Raw genomic sequence first — 14,944 nt, 5'->3', positions numbered from 1 at the left:
ACAGTAATGATTTTTTTTTAATAAATGAATTTAATTTGATGAACAAATGCAGTGTCACACAAATGTAAGTTTTGGGGCTGGATCAAACAGCAGCTGTAAACCTTTCCAAGTAGATGCAGCTCTATTCAGAGTTTAATGGAATATGATTCACAGCCTGCCATTTGAGCCTCTCTCACAGCAGAGATGCAAAAGAACAGCATGGCACTGGAGTCTGGGATGAAAAAGACTTTAGGACAGTTGAAGAGAGCAATTACACATGTCAATGAAATTATCCTTTATGCTTTAGATACGAGGGTTCAAAGGTCACAGACATAATCACCTCATTCTTCCAAACCACTGCTGAATCTGTGTAAAATTATCATATTTTTCTATATGCAATAGTCTACCAGTGCCCTGCATAAAGGCAGTGGCAGGCTGTCATTGACAGTAATACAGTTCAAGACTAACATGTACTGAAAGCATTTTTCAGAATACCCATGAACTACACCTATTTCTTTAGCTCTCAAAGCTTTTTTTTTCATGTGTGTTTGTTACATTCATTGCTGTTTGTGGCTTTTTGGCAAAACTGATAAAAATTACACAGAAATCTATCAAATAGGGAAATGTCTTCACAATAAGCGTTTCTAAAAAAAATATTAGCAAGGTCTAGTAAAAAAATCTCATGGTAGTAATCTTCTAGGCCAGATCAAAAATTTATAATCTACAGAGTATCACACAGCATCACATTAAAGTCAGTATAGTCAGACTTGATTTCAGGTTTGCTTAAGTTTCTAAGATTTTCCAGCAATTATTCTAAATGCTTAAATTTAGGTGCTTAAGAATGCACAGAAATATTATCCCTATCTCTACTATACCGTTAACATTATGCAGTTTGAAGTACAACATTGCCTGTAATCTACCTAATTACCTTGAAAAAATGTTTTATGCTGTACTTGCTGCCTATATTTTCAAGAATGTCCTTAATTAGGCCACATAAAGAATATGGTCAAAAACTAGATTTTTCAATCTTCCCAGTTGATCTCTGTTAGTATATTTGAGGTCAAATAACATTCAGTTCTTTTGAAGGTTTCTTAAAGCTTTAGTTAAATTAATTTAATGACCCCTCTGCTCCTACTGATTGTTGGAGAAATAGAAATGAAAAATGATGGCTGGACAGCAGTCAGATAACTCATACTCAGAGATATGGATAATTTGTAGAGCATGGGAACCTTGGGAGGAAATGGGCACTCTCTAGGAGTGTTATAGATGAACATATATACAATCCAGTATATGAGCTTTGGTAACATCTGGATTCCCATGTATGCTTTTTTTATTAAGAGCCTGTTCTGCTCAGGGCTTTTCAGTACTGACTGCCAGGAGGATGGTTTCAGTAGCTGAGGTGGGGCACCTCTCTTCTCCTGGAAATTCTTGCATCTCTTTGACAGAAGCAGACTGCTTCAGCTGGTCGGCAGCAGTTCTATTGTTGCTACAGTCACTGAAAACTGGTTATACATTGATTTTATCTACTTTAGCAAACAGTAGATAAAAAGGTTTAAAGTTTAAAAAAAAATTATCTGTGCAGGGAAACAGGTGGTGGTAAGGTCCCAACATCCAGTCTTATGTGTTTCAGGATTTCTTGTTTAGGCTAAACTCCACTCTGACTCTACAGACTGGATTCTTATTACCAGCTGGGTTGCATTGGGCTGCACTCTGGGAGTGTGTCATTTGTCTCAATTTCCTCCACACAGGATCCAGGTAGCACTCTCAAAATCTGCTCTGCCATGCAATCAGTGTACAGTCAGTGCAGATAACTGAGAGATTTTCTCTGAATACAGTAACCCCAGCTCTAAAATTTGAGCTAATGTAATAGCTCAATTGGTTGTGAAGAACTGGGTAGGTGACTTACATTTTCTCCAGAGGGTTTCAGGTTATTAGCCTGGTGTGATTCAGTTGCCTAGGGAGAGGCATCTAATGCCATTTAATTTGCCCTAAGATATCTTTGTTGTCCAAATGCCTGTCCTTTATGGCACGGATATCCCATAAATCCTGCATCTCAATGGTCAGCTCCACCTGGGTGTTTCTGGGATTGTAGGACTTTTCAGATGCCAATAGACACCTGCCTTTAGACAACTGAATGAAGTCCTTAAACACTTTAAGGCTTTGACTGCCTTTCCCTTGTTTTACAGACGTGGGAGGCACTGTTATGGACACAGCTCTGTGTGTCAGTCATGTTGTGTTTCAGACCTTAGAAAGATACTCACCTAAGTGCTGGAGGCATAGCTCAGCATCTTCCCCTTGCTGTTATAGATTATGTTCAGGGATGTGGAGTTCCCAATATTCCGAAGGAATTTTCCATTAAGCATGCTATAGATTCTGCTGTACTCAGGTGCATATATATGATTTAAAAGATTATAGGAGTGGCTGAAAATTCTTCCATCTGCATATGGAAAAACTAAGTATTTTGAACAGAAATAGCAATTTCCTACATTTGTCCCAACCTGACAGAAACTGTAATTAGTTCTCTGGATGAGAAGTAAATGTTTTGAAACTTTGCTTTCACCTTGTATAACATAAAAAAATAAGTTAATCTTTATATTTGTTTTTTTCATGATGATATCCACCCTGCTCATGGAAAGGACTTTCCCACAGCCATATTAACACAGCAAATCTATGCTACAAAGCAAAAAAAAAGCCCTAAAAACTAAAACCAACAAAAAGAGTGTTTATATCTGTGCCTGCATATAAAGGAAAGACATGCAATTTCAATATATAATTTTCCCTCAGATATCTAGATCTTGAAGGTTTGAAATGATAGACAATCACTTCCATTCTTCAGGCCAGAAAATGAAAGGTAAGAACTACTTAATGCAGAAATTAAGACCACAAAATGTGAACATTTTTCATTTTTCCTGACAGTAGTCATATGCCCTTGTGCTTGCAGGTACATTATGGAATTTACATTCTTTTCAGAGATAATTCAGCTAGTGCCAGACTACAGCTCTGGAGGGACTGATGGATTTGCAGAGCATCCACATAAAATATAAAGGCAGCATTGGAGCACAGTGTGCATTACAAAATCATAAACATATGACTTTTCCTTTATTGTTAGATTAGTGCAAAAGCTTGAATTCATAGGTCAGATTATTTCAAACCCATAAGAATTAGCAACATAAACCTCTAGAGTTATTTGGAAAACACTATTTTTCTTGTGGCAGAAAGCTTTTGTGTTGTTTTGTTTTGGGGTGTTTTAACAGAATGTGCAATATTCTTTTCATAACACAGTGAAATAACGCCATAAAAAAGAATTTTAAAAAATATTTTTTAGATTTGGCTGACATTTTGATTTGTTAGATGATCATTCCTACTCAGCAGTTTATCTTTGAGGAGACATGTAGAATCAGCATACACAAAGTATATATGGTGTAAAACTGGTAGATTTTACACATAAAGCACAAGAGTCCTTGGTACTTTGTGAATTTTACTTTACCTTGAACCATCACATTCAGTTTGCTCTGAAGCACAAAGGGTTTCTCTTCCTACTTTTGAGCTGTGGTGGTCACAACACAGGTAAGTTCATTAATTCAATGAGGACTGAGACAAGATAAGACAATTGCTCAGAGCTCTGCAACCCCGTATGATTCCTGTTGTTAATATCTAGTGATGGTTTTCTCTGTCAAAAGGTCAGTAAATACCAAATTTAATTAAATATTTTTTTCACAGATGTATTTCAGATATTATGAAACATTTTTACTGGTGTTAAATTTCAAGTATGAAACATTTTATGATCCTCTAGGAACTAGGTACAGATATCTATTATATTAAAGTTTCCTCTTTTGTGTAAAATGTCACCTTAAATGTGTAAAAGGTGGGGAAAGAAGGATCTGTCCTACATTTGCCATAGCAAAATGAGAAGTGGTGAAGACTTAGAAATTGTAAAAAAAAATCCAAAGCAAAAAAGTGACACTACACTATTTACAAACACATTTGCTGTGCTATTTGGAAATACCTTGCCCCTGTGCTCTAGATAGTTTGATTCTTAACTTTCAGGGAAGTTACAGAGATAAAAGAAATAGGCTGAAAACCTTCGTGATCATTCCTCATGTTATGTTTCATTGTAGGGGTGTCTGATTTGATTTCATGAAGACCCATAAATTAGGTGTAGACCTAAAATTAATATGTCATTTTTATCTTGTGTCTTTGGTTTTGATTATTGCTACTTTTTAGGCTTTTTTATGTACTCAGAGTTTAGTAAAAACCTTAAAGAGTTTTCCCTTTGCAACCTGAAGAAGCAAAATCTTTTTTAAAATAATATGTTATTTTAAATTTAAAGAGTTCATTGTTTGTGGATTTTTACTGCCTGTTATTTGTAATGGATGGAAAATTGTTTCCAGTAGCATTATTTGAGACCAGAGAGCCTTTTGAAGCCTCACATTTCTTTGGAATTCTTCTACAAAAAATATATATTGAAAACACAAAATTATGTTTACCAGATGCTTTGAAAGATATTTGGTTTTATTTTAATGGTGTTGCAGAATACAGCAGTAAGAGTGTTGTTATTTATTTAATTTTTGGGGAGATTATCTGTACAATTTTTCAACAAATGAATAGAATATTTAAAGAAAGACTTTTCTGTTTTCTAAAAACAATATGACTTAGAAACTTTTATATTAAATAGTTACATGCTGAGCCAAAGTATTATGGACATTTTCATTTGAATTTACCACAATCTTTAGAATTGGGGTTCTAAGCAGTCATTAGAATAACCAACATGAAATAAAGCAACCAAAGAGGAAATACTCCTAAATTAAAAGCTTGGCTTTAGATTGCCATGCATCATTACTCAAATCCCAAGAATTCTAAGACCTGTATAGTTCTTTTGTGGGGAATCAAATAGATCTCTGTGACACTAATGGTGCTCAGGCACAGAACCTCTGCCAAGGGATGGAGCGCATACACTAGAAACCTGTTTTCCAGTCTCTAATATACTGAGAGGAAAATGAAGAACAGTTCAAGTAATTATGAATGTCTCCTTACTCTTGCAAAACATAGCACAGCTCTAAAACTGAGAAAGAAGGAATTTCAAAGACAAATGGCTGATTAGCAAACTGAACAATATCAAACCCTAAAATAGTGTGCACATTTAATTGCAAAAGAGATCCCTTGTTGATGTCACTCACATGCAAAATCATCAGTCTGGAAATGATCATCTAAGCATGTAAGCCAACCTCTACTGCCATTTAGTTCTCTACTGTGGCAAACAGAAACCTGTGTCCAGGAGACAGTTCGTACACATACTTGGATTTAGAACAAAAAGATGGATAAATGAAAGACCTTCTACAAGGCTCCGACATACATTATGGAACAACTTACAATTTAAAATATAGCCCACTTCTAAAACAGTTTAAAAAAATGATAAGTTTGGTTTTGTTATTTTCCTTTTCTTAAATTTTGCCTATCAAAACCATAGGCAAATCTTCTACTGAGGTTTGCATAATGTATGAGGGCAGATGTGTTGCACTGAAGCCCCAGTGACAGACATTCTGGGAATTGTTGTCTCATTAGAAAACCTTGTTAAACATAGTAGACTCAAAATGAAAGAATGCAGTATTACCAAAATCTTGGTTTATACCATACATCAAATGTGAGAAGATTCAGCATTTACAAATGCTATGCTATTTACCTCAAACAGCAACACTGAAATAGCAGGTGAGATCTGCATTCTGAATAAATCCCATATTGAATGTGCTTTGTTTGCCAATTACTTTTCTCCCCTAATGCTAGTTCCCTGATAATGGACATTCTGCAGGATAGAGCGAACCTTTGCTCTTCTATCATGCTCAGATTATTCCTCAAGGAAAAAATCCATTAACTAGCAAGATGGATCCAGATGTTACTTTCAGATTCTCCTGTGCTGGTGACATCCATGCGGTGGAAAAAAACCCACAGATATTCTGTCAGCATTTTAGCCGAATCTTCAGAATTTGTAGGTAAGGGAAGATGAAGCATGGTAGAATTGCATTTAAAGAAGCTGGTTAGTTCCCATTCCTACTATATCTTAAAGTTCTGCAGATACACAAACACAAAGAAAGAAAGAAGAGCAAGTTTCTCTGTAAATTTGACAAGATTTTTTTCAGTGTATTACAGATTTGAAGTAATTGCAAAACATCAACGTAATTCACCATAAAAATGTTGGCATTAATGTTTTTTTCCTAAATTGAAAGGTTTTCTTTCTAACTACATATGCATTTTAATACAACAATTTCTTCAGTTACACATTACTGAGTTTTCAGTGATGCTACTCAAAGAATATTTGCTTTAGAAATGTCATTATTTTCCTTTTTGGTAGAGGCAAGTAAAAACAACTATTCAAATTTCAAGTCTGCATTGACATCCTGGTTCATTAGATATTGCATTGCAGTGGTTACTCATCAAAGTGAGTTACACCATATTAATTTTAATATGTTCTAAATTGGTTGTTAAAACCTTGATGTTGCAATTATTTCGCCCTGAATGAGGAGGGTATGATTTTACCTAATTGTTGTGAATTAGAAAACAAACTGAATATTATTCCAAGAAAAAAATGGAGATTGAAAGACTGGAGAATTTATCTTTTTTGTTATATTTCAGATAATTAGCATTTGTAATAGAGGAGAACTAATGATCTAGAGGAAGGAAATTTTTATGATGTACAGCTGTAACTTTGTATAGAAGCAACAACATTAGCTGTAATATGAATGCCTGACAACTTTGTGAAATATAATAAGATTTTATTAGAAGGAGGACTATATAAGGAATATTTGTGGCATATTCTTGGTTTGAGTAAATATGTATTGGTCAGAGATATAGGGATATGAGTTTAAAAAATAAAAACATGCTTGAAATGCAAAGCTTCATTGTATTTAAAATCTCAGTAACCCACCAATTCAATAAAATTTATAATTCCGATTTTTGTTCAGGACTGCCATTATTCAATAATGATGAGGGTTTTTTTAATTAAAACCAGTCAATTTTGTACACAGCCTAAACTTAAGGCTTGAAAAAAAAAAGCAAAATCAAATTTAAAGGTGAGAACTGGTGTCAGAGACCTAGCTCAACCTCAGAGTGAAGAGACAGAATAACCCATTTTGCTGGCACAACCATGATGTACCACGTGAGAGCTTCTTGTGCCTTCAGTATATAACTATCTTTCTGTGGAAAAAAAAAGTCACTATAGCATTTTTAAGTGAGTGAAAGCAAACAATTTGTGATAGCTGAATGATTTTTTGAACTAAATCCTATTATAGAGTCAATTTAAGAAAGCAGGACTAGAAGAAAAATCCATAAATGTACTGGATGAATCAATAAAAATCAAAATTATTGCAACTTCAGTAGATTTCTTCATCAGAGTAACAGGCCTGCTAAAACAATAGCTTCAAAAGGCCCACACAAAAAATATTAGTGGTGCTTACAGGTTTCCAAACCAAGGTCTAGATGCTACTGTTCTCATGAGTGCATTTGGCTTGCTCATATGGCAGGAACAAAGCTAAAAGCTTCAGGCTCCATGAATGAATCACTCATGACAGCTCCAGACCTCTCCAGCCTCCTGCCTCCCTCTGGATGGACCATTGCTCCTCTCTGCTGACCTGCAGATGTGCCTGCAGCTGTTTCTCTTCTGCCACGTGTGGGTACCCCAGGCAGGCAGGCGTGCCTGACTCTGGCCTTGCCAGCAGTAATCCACACCAGCTGCTAACAGCCACGCTGTCAAAGAAACAGTTCAATAAGCCTGGGATGGAGGAACTCCTTTTCAAAGTACTTAAGAGCTTTAATGGTACAAATTCTGTTTCCCACCAGTAATTTATGTCTTGTGACAATCTTGAAGTTGGAGCTTACAGTACTGTCATGAAATAGAGGAAAGACAAAATCAGTGTCTGGATAAAAGACTATTAAGAACATGCTTGCATAGCCTGCAGTAAAGAGTAAAATTGTGTTGATTGAACAGCAAAAATATAATTGACACCTAAAAATATTTTTTTTCTAGAGACAATGATCATTCTTTCACTGGAGTAGGTGTGTATATGTCCATATTGCATGAACCAGCTTGTGACTCTGACCTCACTATCTAAAATAAATATCCTGTGGTCAAATGTCCCTTAGAATGATGGAGATTTAGCACAAAAAAAAAATTAAATCTATTTGTTACCTCAGTTCCCCAGTTTAACAATATATTTACAGAAATATAACAGCAGAAAGCTATTGACACACTGGGAGGATGACAATGTGTCCTCATTATAAAGTCACTGGCATGATGTCCAGTTTAATGTCCAGTTTAAAACTGAACTTTGTGCTCTTCTAGCTATAGCAATGCAAGAGATTCTGATTCTTCTGTGACTGCTGGCAAAGCAAAGCATAAATTATGAATGTTTGTTCAGTGCTTCACACCAAGAAGGCAGTGTTCTTTGTTTATAGTTTCTTTTTTTTTATTGTTTGTGAACAAGCAAAGATGATGAAGAGGGAGTACCAGTCAGGAAATAGCAATTGAGAAAGACTTTGGGCTGTTTTCAATGGAACTATTTCACAGACTGGAAAGCACAAAATGAAACAAAACTAGAGAAAAGAAATATTCTTCCATCGTGTGCTTTGTCTGCTAACACTGTAGAGCTTGTGGTTCTTAATGCTTGCACTTTGGGAAGCAGGCAAGCAGGAAGATATTTGTGTGAAAAAGAGTATTATTTAAAAGCCAAAACTATTAAAATTAAATATTTTGGAGAGCTTTTAAAAAACAAGTAAACTATTAGTAGCAACTCTTAGGATTATAGGGGAAATAAATTTTTTTATGTTAAGAAATCTTTTTCTTAAAAAAAAAACTTTTTTGTTTCTGATGAAGTAAAAATTTTGAGCCACAAACACATCTTGTTATATCTTTTCTATATCTTCAAAATATAACACTTAAATGAAATGTATTGAAAATATACTTGTTCCTATTGTAAACAGACCTAGGATACCAATTTTCATCCTATAGCAAATTTTTATGTCAGAGCTAAAAACAATGAAAAGGTAGTTCTACACAGGAACATTGACAAAACACTAACTCCAGTGAAGTGGCAGAATAACACTCTAATATCAGTGAGCAGAGCATTAAAAACCACAAAATGAATCAACTTGTGCACCATGGTATTTAAGATTAATATTTTTCAATCTTATTATGAATGGATCTTATCATCTTATCATGAATATTCATCTTACTGTGACTGAAAATTACTTGCCTTTTGCTAATTTTCAAGTTTCTATTTTGAACATATTACATTTATATTAATCCATTATATATTACACGTCTTTTAATATGTATAATTAATAAGTATTTTATATATTGTTAAGTATCCAGCCAAAAAATAAAATATTTGCCTACTGTATCAATCTGAAAAATTTTTAACACTAAATTAGAATAATTTTTCTTTTTTTTTTAATGAGTCAGAATGTGAAGATGAGGGAAGGGCATAATTCTGGTTGCTAAAATAAATTTATTCTTTATTGCTCAGTGCCACATGTGAAATACCAGAAAAAAATTGCATTGCATTATGTTCATAGAAATATTAAGGACTTATATGCTTTCTCAAAAGCCTAATTTAGCTTTTCTTTTTCTTAATAACATGAAATGTATTAATGTTGAAAGGCCACCAAGTATTCAGAAATAATGAGCTCTGAAGCTTCCAAAGTCATCTAACCAATACTCAGCTGAGTTTTAATGATGAATAACTAGGGCAATCTTTTTTTGGTAACATAGAGCTAGGGATAAAACTTGGCCAATCCAGAAGGAAAATGAAAGAGAAGCTTTGTGAGCCCGTTTACACTCCCTCTGCACACCATCCACTAGATTGCTGTGCTGCTTCCAAGTCTGCTGAGCCAGGTACTCTGAGCCATCCCTCCCTCCCTGGTCTGTGCCCGTCCAATAAATTTCCTGGCCCCGGGTTGTCCGTTTATGATTTCTTCCCAGAAACAAGACGTCACAGCCCAGCTGCTCTAGACTTCATAATTAAGGCTGTCTGCTCCATTTTCCTGCCACCTTAAATGTACCTTTTCCCAAAACCTTACACTCAGTTCTTCAGCGACTTGTGTTTAATGCAAGATGCTTCCATGTGAGCAAACCACTGCATATGACACAAATAAACATAGCATGAAGAAACGCTAAAGTGAGGTGCATGTGTTTGTGTTCTTCAGGTAGAATCTCTGCTCTGGGGCATTTTGTAGCTGGATAAAGGTAATTTGCAGATGTTTATAAAGTGTCCTCATTTTTCTTTTTTTTTGCAGCTTTCAGCAGAAATATCCAGCCCTGTAAAACTCTTTTTTTTTTTTTTTTCAAATGCTTTTGCATCATGGATATGAATTTACAGACATTTGTTTCACTACCTAAGCTGCAGCCTACCAGAACTTGCCTACCAAATGCCTTTGCCAGAATATTTTACTTTGTGCAGAAATTATTCTAGTACATTTTAAGGTCTCCAAACCCCATCAAAAGCAGAGCTTGACAGATAATAAACAAAAGGACTGGAGAGTCACTGGAAAAATGGATAAATAAGATGTCATAAAACCCTTTGTTACCTCAAGTCAGCATGATGAGTGTTGATACATTTCTTTGTTTAGACAAACATTTGTTGCATTTAAAATTACGATGAATAAACTCCTCCCCACTTTTCATTGTGAAAAATTAATTTCATTTTCTTACAGTTATTTCAGGCTTCTCGGCTCAAGTGTGAAAAAAAAGCCATATGAAGGGTATTCATTATTTCTTTGGGAAATTCTAGGAGGTTTTAATGTTGTTTGTTTTTACACCTTTATGCCACCATTGTGAATTCAGTGTATAGGTTTCCTTAAGCTAGAAGAGATACATATTTAAAACACAACATCAGCCTTGCTTAAGTCTGAAAAACATTTAAATCTTCACATACCTATTTGAAAAATTAACTGGTCTTGTTAGAATACAGTAGTAACTTGATTGTTTAAAAGCCTTGAAAGGGAGAATTATGTGGACAGAAGATGTTTTCAGTTTTGATTAACTTCATGTTTTCAAAGGCTATGTAGACAAAGAGATATCTGTTAAGCACTTTTGACCAAGTACAAATCAAATTACATACATGTTATTAATAGAAATGTAATATGTAAAGTCAGAAAACCACAAAATTACATTGGTCTAACTTTTAGCTAAACTGTTTGAAATCAAACAAAATGAATTTTAAATAGAAATTTTAAACTAATTGTCCCTCTAATATGGACTCCTGTGAAGATGCAAATCAGCCTCTGAGGTGTATGTCATATGACTGTGAGACGGAAAAGAAATTTGGCAACTTCCAACAGGTGTGATGTTAATAATTTAAGTTAGTTTACTTTGTACTGAAATGGAAAAGAATCAAAGGTCGCTGTGCTTTGGGTTAGGATGTTAACCTATCCTGAAATTCCACTGTAATATAAAACCAGATGCTGTAATGTCTTGGACTATGCTGTAAGAGATGAAGATAGTTCAGGGCCTGCAGAAACTTTCAAAAAAGTCAGAGATTTTTCTGGCCACTACTGCAACACAGATATGTTGGTCATGTATAGTCTAGATTTCAGGTAGAACATCAATGATATTAGGATCATCAGGAAGTTAGCCCAGATTTATTTGCTTGCAATATGTCACATAAAGGATATTATATCCAACTTTCCCAAAAATACTTTCTCCCAAGCAGGAGAGATTCAGCTCATTCCTCTCACAGTGAACACAAATTCAACACTTTCAGTATGGCATGCTGAGGTTGTCTTAAAATTCGGTACCATGATCCACAGTTTTAAAAGCAATGATTAATCTGTCTCACTTTATAAAAATACAAATAATATTGTGAGGGTGTATTTTATATTATATAGTAATTCTCAGAGTCCTAAAGCAAGATTTCATGGCATAAACACAGAGGTTTGTTTAAGAATCAGTTTTAGACTGGTCTTATTGAGCAATAAGCAATAATACATTCAGTGTAAGGAGCAGAGACCTCAGATTTGGAATGTCAGCACATAATAGAACCTTGTCTAGACCTGTATCACCAGTCAGACATACAATTGATAGCCGAGTGTGACTTAGAGAGGATCTTAAGCTGCCAAGTAATTTCCAGATCCTTCTACCAGTCCTGCCAGGCTGTCTTTGCTGAGGTGAATCAGCACAAGTCATTGCCAAAGCAAAAAAGACCTTCTCAGGAATTTTTAGGACAATTGAGTCAGGAAGAACTGACTAGCAAAGATATGTTCTAGTTGGAAGATGGATTTGAATTTAAACCAAAGAAAAAGAAAAACAGAAGCAATCAAACAAACAACAACAAAAAATAATTTCCCCAATGCTTAGAATATAGCAGAGGTCTGTTAATTTGCTTAACTATACTACATGATCTTACATCACATTTGAAAATTAATGTCTATTTTCTAACCAAGTAGCAAATCTGGAAACAATTTCTTGGTTTCAGGCAATCTTTAAACATATGTTCTGGGGATGATATTGCCTATTACTATCTTCCTTTTCTTTTTAAAATTCCCAATATCTATTTTTACTGTTTCATTTAAAGAAGATTAACATAGAACTAATGTAACGAAAATTCGTTTTTCATAAATTATCTTTTGCTAAATTACTTCAGGGAAGCATTCTGGATGGGAGAATCTATTTCAGCCAACTAAATATCACACTTTGAAAGATAAAGTAGTCTGCCCAGGGAGGTGGTGGAGTCACTATCCCTGGATGTGTTTAAAAAAAGACTGAATGTGGCACTCAGTGTCATGGTTTAGTTGAGGTGTTAGGGCACGGGTTGGACTCGAATATCTTGAGGGTCTCTTCCAACCTCGTGATCCTGTGAGCCTGTGATTGTCCCTAGGAGCAACATTCTCATAGATTGGCACATTTAGTTTTGGTGCTGTGCTGGCATGGGAGACTGATGGGCAGTTACTGGCCTTGCCTGTGAAGGAACAGCTGGACAAGCCAAGGCCAGCTCACCACCCTTTCTGAGGACCAGCTGCATACCCAGGTGGTTACTGTTCCCACTGGTCAAATCTCTGAACTCCCAAGGCTCAAGAAGACCTACAAAATCACGCTATGGCTTTTTACTTTCTATGCAGATAATACTGCTCTTAGTCATAGAATGGACCCTACTATGTCTATGATGAAGACATTAATTAGTATTGGTCCCACTTGAACCAATACTATGAAACCTTGAGGGACACCACCCAATATTGGGTTCCACTCGAATCTGAGCCATTGACTCCAACTCTGTGGATGCGCCATCCAGCCAATTCCTAACCCATCTAACAATTCCACCCAGTGGAAAACTCATAGTTTTGCAATTTAGAGGTAAGAATGTTGGGGAGGGTTGCATAAAAGGCCTTAAAGAAGTTTTGATAGATGGCATCCACAAATCTTCCCTTGTCCACTGATGTAGTTGCTTCACCATAAAAGACTGCTAAGTCAAACAAGTGATGATACCAGGTGTTCAGCTCACTGTCCTCCATATATTTTGATGCATTTTCCAGGAAATTCTACTTCATGAACTTATCAAGCACAGAGGTGAGGCTGACTGGTTGAGAAAACTGCTGCTCATTGGTGAAACGTGCCACAACCCAGGTTCTCAGTCTGTTCGCCAGCTGGTTGTTAAATAAGGCAAGCCCAGTGAATAAATAACTGACTAGGTTAAACTGATGCTTCAAAACACAAATATAAAAACATGCTATTTTCTCAGTCAAAGGATGAATTAAATTACCTCAACATGTACTTAATACAAATGGGCAAAACTAGTGCTATGTGAGATTTTACCAGACTAAGATACGTTGTGAAGTAGCCTGGAACCTGATTCTTTCACAGGCCCCTAGTGCCTTTTAAGAGTGTGCTTTGGCCAGGACCACAAGGTTGTTTCTGCTTTCCTCCCTACTCTCTGGTCTTACTCAATACAGACTACCATGTTCCACCTCTGCTATGCAAAATTAATTTCTTCCATCCAGTAGGAACTTTGTAGTATCTTCCATGAACAGTTGATCCCTACTTTATATTTTCTTCTAGCTGTTAAAGCCTCAACTGAGAATACCTCAGTTTTGTCTCTTGGCATCATTTGCAAGTAAAGCAGCTCTTGTTCCAAGTCAGCTTTTGTGGTCTCTTGGCTGGTAACTTTCTGGCCAGGTTTGTTTTGGTTTCAGAACATTTTCAGCATAACAATGGATCTCACTAATTATATGAAGTGTATTGCAGCTTTCAATGTGCTACAGAAAACATTTATGGGTATCTGGTTATACTACATCCCCTGGTAACAATCTTAACCTTTTATCAAAACCTAGCATGAAAAATCGTATTTTCTCTCCTTTCTTTAAGCTTATTTAATCTCTAGAAATTCAGAAACCTATACTGCGCATATCCTCTTGGTAGAAAGTTATACATAAAATAGAAGAACATACTCTATAAGAAGCCAAATAAAACAACAAAAAAAAATATGAAAAAATCTTGGAACTAGGAAGCTGTGCTTTGTGGTTTTTTGTTTGTTTGGAGTTTTAGAATACAAATTTGTTGGGAACTCATTAGGAAAAGGAAATTGTTTTATTATTTTTGCTTTTAAAATTGAGCCAATTTAGATTCACAAAACAAACTGAAGAAATAGAAGAAATAATTGAAACACAGGATGCCTGCCTGCCTTTCCATCTGATCCATCAGTGACTATCTTCCATCCTATTTCCCTAGATAATCTCTTTTGTCCATTTTAAGTTCTTGGCTTCTGGGAATCTGCCATGTCAGGTATTTGGAAAATATATGGTAAAGTTGAGCACTTCTGTTTTATCAGAAATAATTAATAATGCATCTGCATGCTTCCTAACTGTATGCATGCTACAAAAGCAAACAAAAATTTAAAAATGGGCAATATTTTAGCAAGGAGTTGCACTCGGCATATCTCATTTGTATAGTTTTGGTATGACAATATAAAATGCTGCTGAGAAAGGA

At 35.4% G+C, this 14,944-nt stretch overlaps 1 long non-coding RNA gene across 1 annotated transcript in view; it reads left to right on the top strand.

The window, feature by feature from the left end:
* Positions 1 to 13,621, top strand: part of LOC135301764 (uncharacterized) — a 52,562-nt gene extending 38,941 nt beyond the window's left edge. The window contains exon 2 of the long non-coding RNA XR_010363505.1: positions 13,495 to 13,621. This is a non-coding gene — a long non-coding RNA (uncharacterized LOC135301764). The remainder of the gene's footprint in view (positions 1 to 13,494) is intronic.
* Positions 13,622 to 14,944: the final 1,323 nt, after the last annotated feature.

Source organism: Passer domesticus, chromosome 5 (genome assembly GCF_036417665.1).
Source record: "Passer domesticus isolate bPasDom1 chromosome 5, bPasDom1.hap1, whole genome shotgun sequence".
NCBI classification, from domain to species: domain Eukaryota; kingdom Metazoa; phylum Chordata; class Aves; order Passeriformes; family Passeridae; genus Passer; species Passer domesticus.
Note: the sequence above shows the minus strand (reverse complement) of the source record. Positions and strands in the feature narration are given on the sequence as shown.